Genomic DNA, 15,284 nt, shown 5'->3' on the forward strand with positions numbered 1-15,284 from the left:
AAATTGGCATTTTCAGACTTCGTCGCGGCAAAGGAATTTTGTCACTGCGGCAATGTACGCACTACCTAATTTGAGTTCTTAGAATTGTAGACTTTGCTGCAGCAAGGAAAGAAGTTCACCACGGTGATGTACACTCTGGAATTTTTCACTGAGGCGAAGAAAAAATTTCACCAGGGCAAAGAATTTGCTGGAATTTTTGAGAAAATTCTGGAAAACTTGCTTAAGGGCAAAATGGTCATTTCACCCATAATTAGTTAAAAGTGTGGGGAGTGAAAAGTAGTAGAATTTCATGGAGAATGCAATGGAAATGAGGACATTATTGTAATTGACTAAAGGGCAAAGATGAAATTTTGTAGAAAGTGCAAGGGTAAAATGGGAACCTATGAATAATATTATGTGATATTAAGGGTTCAATTAATGAAACCCTTGACATTTTCTCCCTTAGCTCACGCCACCTTCACCTCAATTCTCTCAAATTTCTTCACTTAATTTCCAAGGAAATTCATAGGCTTTTGGCTAGATTTTGATAGATTTCAATCCTAAGTATCCAAAGATAAGATTCTTGCACCAAGATGTGAGATTAAATTTTTAATGTTTTAAATTCTTATAGTTTTACATGCTTAGGGTTTAAGAGAAAGAGGAAGTCTACCAAAGAGAGATTATAGTGTTGAAATTACTCAAATTCAATGTATGTAAATCCAACCCTAGTTATGAATTGAGCAATAATTGTGTAGAGAAATTCTTATATGTATGTATGTGTTGTATGTTGAGAATTATTGATTGAGTTGATGTTGAATGATGGTTAGGATTTAACCATGAGAGGTATTGTTTGTGTATATGGTGATTGGTGTAAGCTTGGATGAGTTGAGAAAGAATTTGAGTAGAATTATAGAGTGTGAATTTCCTGGCCAGGTTTGGTGTTGAATTTACGAAGCTTTGCTCCAAATTTTGGTGGTTAGACATTGATATGGAAGTGTAATCAACTTAGTGTTTTGTTTGTGCATACAAATTGTTTGACAAAATTTCAAAGTGAAGGCATGTATGAGTATGATAGCTTGTTACCTTGATACGAGTTTGTAGATGGTAGAGAGAATAAAGAATGACATGTTCACATGTCATATTGCATTCTTGCATTTAAACATTTGAATTTAGAAAGAATAACAATAAAAAGCCCATCTACATGCATACATGCATATAAGAACACTTAAGAACAAAGATAAAGAAAGAAAAGAAAATTGAATATTAATTTCTAAAAGAAAGATAAGAGAAGAGAAGGTTGTTGCAATAGGGAGCCCGTGAGTGACAAAGAAGAAGAATAACCCCACATGCACGCCGCCTTTAATGAGCAGCCTAAGAATAAGAAAGAAAAATTTGTACAGTCCATAAGAACTACATGTGGATGAGGACTCTATCCAAGAAAGAATTTGAGAATATACTCACACGGCCAGGGTTCCGATCTATGCCTCAACCGAGTCCGATCAGCAAAGAAATAATATAAAAGAAAAGAAAAGAAAGAAAAAGTGGAAAAGCAAGAAAGAATTGATAAAAAGAGAAACAAAAAAGAAAGAAGAGAAATAGAAAAGAGAGAATTGAGACAGAAGAGAAAAATAGAAAAAGAAAGAAAATAGAAAAGAAACAGAAAAACAGAAAAGAAATTGCATCCCCTATGCATTTGTGCATATGCATTATCCCATTTCTCCTATCTTGTGTTAGTTTCCCTGGTTGTGCTTACATATCGGTAAGTGAGAAACCAGAATCTTAGAAAGAACAAAGAAGAATAGAGAAGTTTGATGTAAGGAAAGAGCTTCAAAAAATGAGTAACGAATGAAAAAGAGTAGCATAGAGGATTTACTTACTGAGTAATTAGTGCTCACTCCGTTGATTTCACTGTTTTCGTAGGTAACAAATGAGTTGTGGTCGAAGGATACATCAAGAAATGGAGGAGAATGGCACTACTGTCCAAATGTATTTTGAGTTATTTATATGACTTTCTTACGTGAGGTAGAGAATTTATATATGAAAGTAAAATTAGTTTTGGGCCCACTATCTTATACTTATGTACATATATGTTTTCTATGACATGTTTAGTAATTCCATATTACACTTCCCAAAGTATGCTAGCTAGAAAGAGTTATTACAATTCTTGTCATCGGAAGTCTTCTATTGAATCTCCAATGAAAACCGCCAAGCGTTATGGATTTGAAGGGATTGATTTGTTATGGTTGTGGCCTAATGGTACAAACTTGAATAATATAGGAGGGCTTTTAGATGAGTAGAGAGCTGTAATAACTTCTGATGCAACAGACTCTAGTGAGCCAGCATTAATATTGACAGTGAGTGTTCAGTACATTCCAAATCATGAAACTGTGAGTTATCCGATTGAATCGATGAAAAAAAACTTGGACTGGGCACAAGTGGTTGTCTATGACTATTTTCTACTGTCCAGGGATAACGTTACGGGCACCCATGTTGCTTTCTACAACCCTGCTAGTAATATTAGTACTGATTTCGATATAAACAACTGGTTAAGCAGAGGATTTCTAGCTAACAAACTGGTTATGGGTGTGCCTTACCATGGCTATGCATGGACACTAGCGAACCCAAATGACAAAGCTAACGGCACACCTGCTTCAGGGCTTGCTATCACCATTGATGGTTCCATCAGGTGCAAGTTAATCAGGGCATTCATTCAGAATTATGGTTACGAAGCTGCTTCCGCAAACAATGCTACCTATGCAGTGAATGTATTCACAATTAGAGCAACTTGGATCAATTTTGATGGAGTTGAAATGATTCGAGCAAAAATTGCTTATGCCGAGGAGAAGAAACTCCTTGGTTACAATGCATTTCAGCTATCTAATGATGATAACTGGACACTTTCTCTGGCAGGTGAGTGATTGTTCATATCAATTCTTCAATTTTGAAAACAGATTTTAATTGATTTAGTGAATTACATTTACAGCTTCTGCCGAAAAGGAGAATCAGGAAAATAGGAGGCGATTACTGCTAACGATTTTGCTTCCAATTACTTCAGTTTTTATCCTAACAGCCTGCATGATTTGTTACTTTCAAAGAAAAGTAATCAAGATTAAAGGTATTCAACAGATTTCAGTTTTCATAATATGAAAGGAGAATCATATTGATTTTTGTTCCTCTTTTCCATTCTAGGATCAATGCTTCGAAGCAGAAGAAGGATAACTATTCCCCAAAACCTTGAAAGCAATGCTCCAAATCTGCAAGTTTTGAGCTTTGCCAGCATCAAAGAGGTTACAAACAACTTTTCTAATGCAAACAAGCTAGGTGAGGGTGGATTTGGCCCTGCATATAAGGTAAATATGTGCGATATTATAGTTCTGATGAGTGTCAGGAGTCTGTGAAGCAGAAAAAAAATTGAGCTTATATGCAGCAGCCAGTGCTAAGCATTGGTATTAACTATGGCAGGGTCAATTACATAGTAATCAAGAAATTGCAGTGAAGAGACTTGCAACAACATCTACTCAAGGACTCGAGGAGTTTGAAAATGAGGTTTCACTTACCGCAAGACTTCAGCATGTGAATCTACTTAGAGTTTTGGGATATTGCATTAAAAGAGAAGAAAAAATGCTGATATATGAGTACATGCCGAATAAAAGCTTGGATTAGTATCTATTTGGTAGGCAATATACACTTGATCCGATTCTATCTTTTGTTTACCTGTCATTGTTTACATCAGTTTCTGATCAATCGTGTAACATTTTGTAGACCCAATAAGACGATATGTGTTAGATTGGCAGAAGCGTGTGAACATTATTGAAGGGGTTACTCAAGGACTTTTATATCTTCAAGAGTACTCAAATTTCACTATCATTCATCAAGATGTGAAATCGAGCAATATTTTGTTAGACACTTAAATGAACCCGAAGATATCAGATTTTGGAATGCTAGACTTTTCAGCAAAGACGTGTGTGAAGCTTACACAGGTAAGATTGTAGGAACATAGTAAGTAATTAAACTCCATCCATGGCTTCTCATTTTATATCTTCTTTTGTCAAATACTTCACCAACTTCTCATTAATATCCATTTATGCAGTGGCTATATTCCTCCTGAATATGTACGAAAAGGAATCTATTCCATGAAGTATGATGTTTACAGCTTCGGAGTTCTACTTCTGCAAATCATAAGTGGCAAGAGGAATACATGCTATTACGGCGCATACGAAAATTTGAACCTTCTTGAATATGTAAGTCAATGATGAAAATTTTCAATCATTTTTTGTAGCAGGACATAATTTTAAGCTTTGTTTTCAGGCGTATGAACTTTGGAAAGGCGGCATAGGCATGGAGTTTATTGATCCATCGATGATTCATCTTCGTCGTGTAAAATCATGAAATGTATGCAAGTGGCACTATTATGTGTACAAGAAAATCCAATGGAGAGACTATCCATCTTGGAAGTTTTCTCGATGCTCAAGACTGAAATAATGGCTATTCCTACTCCTAAAAGGCCTGCATTTTCCGTAAATCATGATGAAAATATTGGAAGTAGCTCAACATCCAGGCAACAAGTTTACTCTTTCAATGATTCACAACTTTCCCAGTTGGAACCCAGATGAGATTGTAAGGTTTCATGAATGATAATCAAGAGGGATGTGTTTTGAGCCTCACTATTTGACTCTTGACCGTAGTCGAAGTGTAAGTCAAGGTATTATACATTTATACTACAATACCTAGCAAATAACATGAATGATCCTCTGTCTCTCACACTAATCCTCGGGATCCCAATGTCCATTGAACACCCTATATTTTGTAGGATTCGAACACAAGACCTCTGGATAATCCATGCAGATGATTAAAGTCTTGTCGTCCGACTACAAAACTAATGGTTTCTACTACCATATTTTATATCTAATTAATTAAATGATATTTATTATTTATTTAACAACCTTTGTACCATTCTCTTTCAATGCATTAATACACTATCAATAAGCTCTTAAATGATAGTAATAAATATGTTTTTAAGGACAGTTTAATCATAAATTAGAGTTTGCCCTTGGAAATTCACTTGATAATAATAAATTATAGGAGTATGTATATAGTTATGTTAAACTTTAAGATTTAAGGTGTAATGTGAATTTAATTAAAAGTATAAGGGGCTATATAATCTCTTGTACTATACCGAATTATTGTGTAGCATATGAGGTGAACCATCCAAATTCGAAACTCCTTTGCTTAACTCTTCTCAGTCTCTCTTTTACTTCTCACTCTCTTTACTCTCCCCCGCTTTCGGCGGCATCTTGACGGAATTTTCGCCTGAATCTTGTCGGACTCTTGGCGGCTTTGTTCTGTTGTTGGCGGCACTTCACTCAGTTCGCGGGACTGCTCAAATTGGCGCATTTTTTCGTCGCGGTGGAGTTTTAATCGGTCGTGTCTAGTCGTTGATCGTGGCCTAAGTTGAGTCGCAGTTTCCGGAATCTCCACTGACGGTGATTTGAGTTCTTTGTTCTTGTCACTTTTATCTTTTGCATTATTTGAAAACTTGTGTTTCGGGCCACTTTTGACCTTGACTTTCATCATGGAGCATCTCCTCCTTTTTTTTTTTTTTTTTTTTTTTTTTTTTTTTTTGATCTATCTATTCAAGAAATCGTATGTTTTCATTTTTGTTTATAGTTTTGGTGCGATTATAACTCAGGTTTGCCTTCAGAAATGTTGTTAACTCAGTGCAATTGAGTTTTGCGTGAAGGGCCTAAATGTTCTTTGTGTAACTTTCTATCAATGGTTTCTGATGTTCTATTTACATGACTGTGTAAAATTAAATATGAAATGAATTGGTTTTGTGAAATTACTTGTTAAACTTTTTGACGCGAGTCTTATTTAAAATATGATCCGGAATTGTGCACAGATGAGTTCTAAAGAAACGGTGAAATACCTGTTGCGGCTGGTGCTAATTGCAACCCATCCTTTAAGGGAAAAAATGTTATTGAAGCCTATGATCAGCGGGGATCCAGCCCAAGATGATGATGATGTTGAGGTATGCGAAGGAGGTTATGCAAGTGAAGTGCTGCAAAACCCTGGGCTACCCAAGATTCTAGTACAAAGGGATGGGGACGTCCAGATATGGTTCAAAAATCAGGCATGCGCAACAATGGGGGCTCTGGAAGGAATCCTGGGAAAACCTGGGCACAAACTGCTGATCTAGGACACAACCCAGTTGAGGTAATGCGAAGGCCACGGCTAACCAACAGGATGCCTGGAAAAAATTATATGCCCCACAACCTGTGACTGGTTCTACTCCGTCAAGAGGTTTTGAAGATGGCCAAAAGACAAAAGTGTCTCTGAAGCCTACGAGGATGATGCTGATGAAAATTATGATGATGACATTGATGACAAATCCGATGCTGTAGATGATTCAGATGATGAGCTTTTGGCGATGACTTTGATTCGATACCAGTCAAAAGAGTCATGAGACTCGGAAGAAGAGCAGATGGTTCAGCAAATTCTTTGAAAGTTTGGTAGTTTGACTGTTGAAGAGATAAATGAACCGGCAAGGCAGTGGCACTGTCCTGCATGCCAATGTGGTCCAGTGCTCTGACTGGTACCACGCCTGCAGCCTTTATTGACCCAGCAAAACTAAAGGATCAAGGAGGATCAAGCTTCGCAGGGAACTTGCTGAGCTTTTGGAGGAGGAGCTGCATGACAGGAACTTCGCTATCCAGTTGCTGAATTATTTGGAAAGTGGAAAGGTTTAAGGATGAAGACAAAGATCATGATAATATTTGGCCACGATGGTGGTCATTCTAACACTAAACTGGAGAAGATGAGAATGATAAGGTAACTTACATTGCCTTGCTTCTGTATGAGGTTACAATAAGTTAATTTTAATTAAATTTTACTTTTTGATCACAAATGCAGCTTGATTGTGTTGTCTTTAAGAAGTACATTTGCTGGATCCTCACAATTAACTCATCTTTTTTATGTATTTCATTCAGTGGATTGGGATGGGGATCAGGAACTTCTTGCATACTTCATTCGTTCGCTGCTGTGAAGGCTAGACATTCTTATGGTCCACAGGGGCATCGAGGCATTATGTGCTGATTTTTGAGAATTCTGCAGGGGGCTACTTAGAGGCTGAACGACTGCATGAGCATTTTTCTGAGCAAGGAACAGATCGAGAAGCGTGGAATCTCGGCAGGTGTTATTCCTTCCTGGTGGAAAGCGCCAACTGTATGGTTTTATGGCGCTGAAGGAAGATTTGGATTTTTTTAATCAGCATTCACAAGGTTCTATCTCCATTTATCTTTCTATTTCTATTATATGTATTTGTGTGTGTCTTATATACACAGACATGTATGGTGGCGGGGTTTGGTCAAAATCATTCATAAATCCTGTGACACCTCATGATAACCACAATGCATCAAGCATCTCTTTTTTAGTATTCTATACATAAAGAATTTCCTTATACAATTCTTAATTATGTTTAACTGCTTTGCAATCCATTAGGCAAATCCAAGCTGAAATTTGAGTTGAGATCGTATCAGGAAATGGTTGTCAAGCAAATTAGGCAAATAGTGAGGACAATCAACAACTTGGCTATTTCAAGAACATAGTCGATAAGCGCAAAGGCATTCTAAATCTCTTGAAGCATCTTTCAGTATTGTGAGTGAGAGGCTGAAAGACTATGGGAGAGAACTGCATGTGAAACAAAGAACCAGGTTGCAACACGCACAAAACAAGGAAGAGGTATGATATTCAGTTGCTTATAGCTTTTTCCTTGTTGAAGTTAAAGTGTATTTAAGCTTCACCTGACCAATAACTGTGTTATTTTGCTTTATGGATGGTTTAGGCTAGTAAACAAAGTCCTTGGTTGCACAGTTTATTCCCTGAAGACATGGCTATTACTTGCACTGAACCCTTTAACTCATTTTGATTAAGTCTTTTTATCTATGCTAGCTGTCTTGATTATTATTATTATTTCATCAATGTCTTGTACTTCTTGGTCAACCCCTATGTGTAAAATTAAAAAAAAAAAAAAAAAAAAATTTTGTGGATGTAATATTTATTATTACTAAACTCTTATTTCCTCTTAACTCCTTTCTTATTTATTTTTGTAATTTTTCTGTAGATACTTCCAAGAGCAATTTTTTAAAGACCAAATCAAAATTATTCACGGAGCTAGAGTTTGAAGAAGAGGATTTTGAAATGGTACAGCAAAAAGAGCGAGAGAAGGTGAAGCAGTCGATTGAAAATCCTTCCACACTGAGGACTACACGAAGAGGTATAATATTAGATTGATTGCTTTTAAAATAAATTACTTACACTTGAATTTAGAAATTTAGAATCTGTATATGTTCTTTCTCTTACGCAGGGTTGAGAGAATGGCCGACTTCATCAAATTTCAAGACAAGAATGAGAGTTTGTAGAGGAGAGGGACAAAAAATCAAAGTCCACGAAGATAAGGAGTCCACAATGGGCGCGGCACTTAGAAGCAGAGTTGGAGCTAGAGAAAGAATTGATGCGAATTAAGCAGCTTGATGGAAAAATACTCCTTCTCTCCCAGAAGTTGCGGCCACCACGAACGGTAGGAGATATGCATTCTAATTGATAATTTTCACCACAGAACTGAGAATCTTGAAGAACTTTTGATATTCTGTGAATTTCAGATTAATATTGACAGCGAGTTGTCATACATTCCAAATCATGAAACTGTGAGCTATCCGATTGAATCGATGAAAAGGAACTTGGACTGGGCACATGTGGTTGTCTATGACATTTTCTGCCGTCCAGGGATAACGTTCGGGCACCCTGCTGCTTTGTACAACACTGCAGTAATATTAGTACTGATTTCGGTATAAACAACTGGTTAACAAAGGATTTCCAGCTAACAACTGGTTCTGGGTGTGCCTTACCATGGCTATGCATGGACACTAGCGAACCAAATGACAGCTATCGGGCCTGCTTCAGGGCCTGCAATCACCATTGATGTTCATCGGTACAAGTTTATCGGGCATTCATTCAGAATATGGTTACGGACTGCTTCCATACAATGCTACCTATGTAGTGAATGTATTCACCATTGGAGCAACTTGGATCAATTTTGATGGAGTGAAACGATTCGAGCAAAAATTGCTATGCCAAGAGAAGAACTCCTTGGTTACATTGCATTTCAGCTGTCTAATGATAATATTGGACTTTCTTGGCAGGTGAGTGATTTTTCATATCAATTCTTCAATTTTAAAACAGATTTTAATTGATTTAGTGAATTACATTACAGCTTCTGCGAAAAGGAGAATCAGGAAAATAGGAGGCGATTACTGCTAACGATTTTGCTTCCAATTACTTCAGTTTTTATCCTACCAGCCTGCATGATTTGTTACTTTCAAGAAAATAATCAAGATAAAAGGTATTCAACGATTCAGTTTTCATAATATGAAAGGAGAATCATATTGATTTTGTTCCTCTTTTCCATTCCAGGATCAATGCTTCGAACAGAGAAGGATAACTATTCCCAAACCTTGAAAGCAATGCTCCAAATCTGCAGTTTTGAGCTTTGCCAGCATCAAAGAGGCTACAAACAACTTTTCTAATGCAAACAATCTAGGTAGGGTGGATTTGGCCCGTATTAGGTAAATAGCGCGATATTATTAAGAAGAAAAAAAAATCATACACCTGTTAGGGAGCATAATAATCTTATCCTTCAAATTTAATTTTTTATTGAAAAGAAACGATAATTATGTTAAAAAACAAAGAAAAAAGTGATGCTAATGAAGAAACATATTTTCAAGAGTTACAAAATAGCTTATTTAGTTAATTAATACAATGAATGTATTTTACTAGGGTATCCTCGTAGATGCTCAGGAAATAGCATTGAAAAAACTATCTAAAACTTCGACTCAAGGGTTTGAGGAATTCAAGAATGAGTTATGCTTACTGCAAAGCCTAACATGTAAATCTTGTCAAATTTATGGGTTTTTGCATTGATAAAGAAGAACACATATTGTTCTATGATACATGCCGAACAAAAGTTTGGACTACCACCGTTTTTGGTACAATAATTTCTCTCCAACTATTTTTGCAGCTTTGAAAACATTGATTAGAATATTACTAATTTGTCATTAATAAATAAATGCAGACCCTTGTAAACAAATTCTTTTGGATTGGACAAAACGTGTTCAAATCATAGTAGGGATTATCCAAGGGCTTTTGTATCTCCAATAATATTCGAGATTGACTGTTATTCATCGAGACCTGAAACTTAGGAATATGTTATTGGATGAAAATATGAAGTCTAAAATATCAGATTTTGGTATAGCCAAAATGCTTGTGGAAAATTATCATCAAACAGAACGAATTGTTGGAACATGGTTAGTACACAACAATCTGCTTTTATTTTATATTGCTTTGTAAGCTTGCACTTGGTAAGACATATGCTTAACACATTATCTTTGACAATTCAATGCAGTGGTTATATCCCTCAAAGAGACATATATTCAACTAAACTTGATATCTATAGTTTTGGGGGTCTACTTTTACAAATCATAAGTGGAAAAAAGGTTTCATGTTTATATGTCCGCAGAAGACTTGAGCCTTCTAAAGCATGTAAGTTTCCCCAAGAACAGACCATTAATATTATTAAGAGTAATAATACACATGCATCATTTTCATACAAAATTATATGACAAGATATGATTGGCTAATTTAAAGTTAAAATTAAACATTCACCCAATAATATCTTGTCATATAATGTTGTATGTGAAATGTTATATGTGTAGTATTATTTTATTACTAATTAGTATTGGAAATATTTAATTTGATATACATATTTTCATATACAATTTCAGGCATATGAGTTGTGGAAAGATGATAAAAGCCTGGAGTTTATAGATCCATCATTAGATATACACAATCCTTTTGTAAATTAATAAGATGCTTGCAAATAGTTCTATTATATGTCCAAGAAAACCGAAATGTTGGACCATCCAGGATGCTCAAAACTGGATCCGCAAATACAGTAATCAGCCCCAAGAAGCCTGCTTTCTTAGAACAAAGTGATGAAAAGAAAATGACTAAAAGTTCAGAATTAATTTCGGTTGATGATGCAACAATTTCTGAAGAGGTGGCAAGATGACTCTAGGCTTTTGCAAGACCAATATTAGGTGGTCAGATGTTTTCATTTTAATAATTTACTTTAAGCTTACTTTAGCTCAGAACAAAGAAGCAACAACAAAGAGCCGTCTAAGAAAAAAAAGAAAAATTGAGTGACATATACTCCAGCTCAACATGTTACATATACATACGTAATTATTTGTCCTCCAAGAAAATAATAGGAAATGTATGATAAGACTTCAGCAATTTATTAAGTACAAGGTGGTCACCCAATGGTTTAATTAACACTCAATTATCTTTGACAATCTCAATTTAATCCAGCTGCATTTTAATTGAATTAAGATTTCATGAGATATAATACTCAATTATCTTAGACAATCTTAATTTAATCTTGTTACATTTTAGTTGCCATAATTAAGATTTCATGAGATCTTAGACAATCTTAATTTAATCCTGTTGCATTTTAATTTTTATAATTAAGATTTCATGAGATATAATACCCAATTTTCTTGGACAATCTCAATTTAATCCTATTGCATTTCTAATTGTCATAATTAAGATTTCATGAGATATAATACCCAATTATCTTGGACAATCTTAATTTAATCTCGTTACATTTTTACTGTCATAATTAAGATTTCATGAGATCTCAGACAACCTTAATTTAATCCTGCTGCATTTTAGTTTTCATAATTAAAATTTCATAAGATATAGTACCCAATTATCTTGGACAATCTCAATTAAGTAATACTACATCAACAATACTTTTTCACAAACTTTCTCTCACAACCCTAACGTGGTAGCTTATAATTGATCAGCTTGCAATTAATTAGTGAGACTCATGTAGGACCTATTGTAAACTAACCAATTGTAATCTGTCACGTCAGGGTTGTGAGAGAAAGTTTGTGAGAGAGGGTTGTTGGTGTAGTATTATTCATCTCAATTTAATCATGTTGCATTTTAATTGCCATAATTAAGATTTCATGAGATATAATACCCAATTATCTCGGACAATCTTAATTTAACTCTGTCGTATTTTAATCTAGTGAACAATAATTTTTCTTTAAGGTTTATTCTCCAGCTATGTATATAATTAACCAAATATGACAATGTTGGGAGGATAAGATATAAAACATAGTACAGGGAGAGTACAACATGCCACAATATTCAACCAATAGTGAAATAATTTTCACAAATTTTGCNTATCAGAAATTTAATTAATTAAGCATTACATTATAGTTAAATAATTACTTAATTAAATTATAACATTATTATATTACATTATATTATGATCACTTAATTAATTATAGCATTACATAGTTAAATGATTACATAATTAGTTATGAATTTATAACATTACATTATAAACATTAATAATTTACTACATTATTACATTACTTAATTAAACGATTAAAAATTTGATTAATTATGACATTACCTTATATATTTATAGTATGATTACCTAATCAATTATAACATTTCATTATAAACATTAGTATATTAATTAAATGATTATAAATTTAATTAATTACAATATTAAATTATAGATTTATAGTATGATCACTTAATTCATTATAACATTACATTATAGTATTAAGATAAATGTGAATCCATAATGTCTGACCTGAATGTATTGGAATGGTGGAAAGCAAATGCATCAAAGTATACAGTTCTTTCGCATATGGCCAAAGATCTCTTTGCAATCTCGGTATCTACAGTTGCTTCTGAGTAAGCTTTTAGTACATTGGGTCGTGTACTTGATAAATTTCGAAATTCTTTATCTTCGCCTGTTGTTGAATCATTGATTTGTACAAACGATTGGTTGAAATGTGCACCAACTCTGGATAAAGATGACTTGGAGGATGCAGATGCTTATGAAGCGAGTAAAGTTTCTAACTAACGATTATATTCTTATCTCTTAAATTTATTTTAAGTTATTAGTAAATTTATTCAATGTTTTTGCTTTTTGAAGCTACTAATTGACTTTCTTGTGTTTATTTTGTAGAAATGATTGGACTTCAATCACTTGACGAAGGAACATCCACGCCTAATTTGGAGCATTAGACATGAGTCTTATGCTTTTTGGGTTGTTTTGTAGTTTTATAATTGTAGTGATTGAAATTAATGGGAGAATCAACAAAAATTGTGACAGTTTCTAACTTTCTATATTGTTTTTTGTTTGAATGATTTTGGTGAAGTTATTTGATGTGAATTGTGGTGAATAATTGTTTGTGTTTTGGTTTTGATTAACGAATTTTATGTGAATTGTGATGAATTAATTGAATTCAAGTGTTGCCTAGAGATTACAGGTTATGAGTTACATTAGACACAAATGAATGAGTAATCAAAATTTGTTAGGGGTGTATTTGTAAATTTTTAAAGTATTTTTGTCATTTTTTAAACTAATAGGGAGGTGATTGATTTTTTATAGGGTACCCGGGAAAGGAACTGAAACCTGCATTTTAGGTTCCGGTTCCTAGAATTTAAGAACCTGCACTGTGCGGTTTCGATTCCCCCGAAAAATATAGGATACCCGGAACCGCTCACCCCTAGTTTTATTTGTGTCACTGGTTCTTTCCCCACCCACTTGAAATCTTTTTCGGGAAAGGTAAGTTTTCTTGGTGTTTTCTTGTTTTAATGTTTTATGAATGTAATTCTATGTGTGTTTTTGATTTTCTTGTATTTAATTTAATTTTTTTTTTTTTTTAGTTTTTAATGGCAGATAACTACCATTGCCATATCTGTCCAAAATCCTTAGGAGGCAAGGCTGGTGTTCTGAGTCATATGCAGCATGTTCATTTCGGCAATAAATACCAGTGCCTAACATGCTACAATACATTTGAAACTGAAGTCGAGTTGGTGAAGCACTCAACCACAAGATAGGAAGAGGCCACAAGCGAGAAGAAAAAGTAGAAATAAGGACTACGGAGTAAAAAATGTTGAAGCCTTATTTTATATTTTTCTTTTTACATAAAAAATAATGGACCTTTTGGGTAATTTTTAGTATTCATGTTGGGACTGAATTGAAGATTGCAGGAATTTTGGGACTGAGGGGCTATGCCCAGACACAAATGTTTTTTTCTTTTTCTTTTTTTTTTTATATATATATTGGGGATATTAGAAAAAGATAACCCTTTTCACATTCATATTCTATAATTGTCAAAATGAATGTATACCTGAGAGACAGATATTAGAAAAAGATGGCCCTTTACATACAAGATGAATAATCACATGTTTATTTCATGAAAAATCTGGAATATCACGATGGGATCACGACACTTGTAACATTCCCTACCCATTTTGGTTCTAATAGTTACAATTCTTACTTATTGTCCTACCCACTTCAAATGGTAGGGTTTCCAGTGCAGCCTACTTAAGTTGGACCCAATTTTCAAATATGCAGAATAAGGTTTAAATAAAAGAGGATGTCATCTAAACCCCACTATTTGAGGTGGATAAGAGATAAATATCCAAACCCCGGCCACTACAGGAAGTGGGTAATACAATATATAAAAAAAAAAAAAAAAAAATGGGTATGAGAGGTCAGGTTACATTAGCGGTATCACCGATCAATGTATTCATGTCACCAAGTTAAACTGAATATGTATATTGTATGCGTGCATTAGCTCATTATACTGTCACAACAATAAGTCAAAGTCCAGAGGCTTCTTATTCAACATTGTTAGACAGTTTTTTCCCAACAAAACAAAGCATCACAAATTTCTTGTATAGAAAAAACATATTCTCTTCTCCCAATATAACATGTGGTCCAAAAAATGAGTTCCCACGAAATCTATCCATAAAGTCAATAGAGGAGAATTGATCTGTTGTATTTTTGCCTAACTTACTAAATGAACATTCACATTTCCTGCAAAACGTGAGCTTCCTTCCTTGGTTGACAAAACCATTGCCTTCCTCCTCGTCCCGTTCATTTCTCTTCCCAATTTGCACTATGTAAACTCGTCACAAAGTTGGATTAGAGGTGGTTACTGGGATTCTCAGAGTGAACTCCCCATTTCAGAAATAAATTTTGCTGTTTTCACTCACCTTATATGCAGTTTCGCTCGTATAAACTCCTCTACCTACCATATTTTTATCAACTCAACTTCTGAAGAATCCTTCTCCAACTTCTCCAGAACTGTGAAACTCAAGAATCCATCAGTTGTAACACTTCTATCAATTTGGGGTGCAGGACAAGACTCTTC

General features: G+C 34.5%; 2 long non-coding RNA genes and 1 pseudogene across 2 annotated transcripts; all 3 read left to right on the forward strand.

Moving 5' to 3' along the window:
- The first annotated feature begins 2,828 nt into the window (after nt 1–2,828).
- On the forward strand, nt 2,829–3,343 carry LOC116143397. Its single transcript, XR_004130124.1, has 3 exons — nt 2,829–2,889; nt 2,963–3,094; nt 3,169–3,343. It is a non-coding gene; the product is annotated as an uncharacterized LOC116143397 (long non-coding RNA).
- A 2,535-nt stretch (nt 3,344–5,878) lies between these two features.
- On the forward strand, nt 5,879–9,475 carry LOC116143474 (annotated as a pseudogene).
- Nucleotides 9,476–9,482: 7 nt separating this feature from the next.
- On the forward strand, nt 9,483–11,221 carry LOC116143399. Its single transcript, XR_004130125.1, has 4 exons — nt 9,483–9,574; nt 10,052–10,337; nt 10,436–10,572; nt 10,815–11,221. It is a non-coding gene; the product is annotated as an uncharacterized LOC116143399 (long non-coding RNA).
- The last annotated feature ends 4,063 nt before the right edge of the window (nt 11,222–15,284 follow it).

This window comes from Pistacia vera, unplaced genomic scaffold (genome assembly GCF_008641045.1).
Source record: "Pistacia vera cultivar Batoury unplaced genomic scaffold, PisVer_v2 Contig430, whole genome shotgun sequence".
NCBI classification, from domain to species: domain Eukaryota; kingdom Viridiplantae; phylum Streptophyta; class Magnoliopsida; order Sapindales; family Anacardiaceae; genus Pistacia; species Pistacia vera.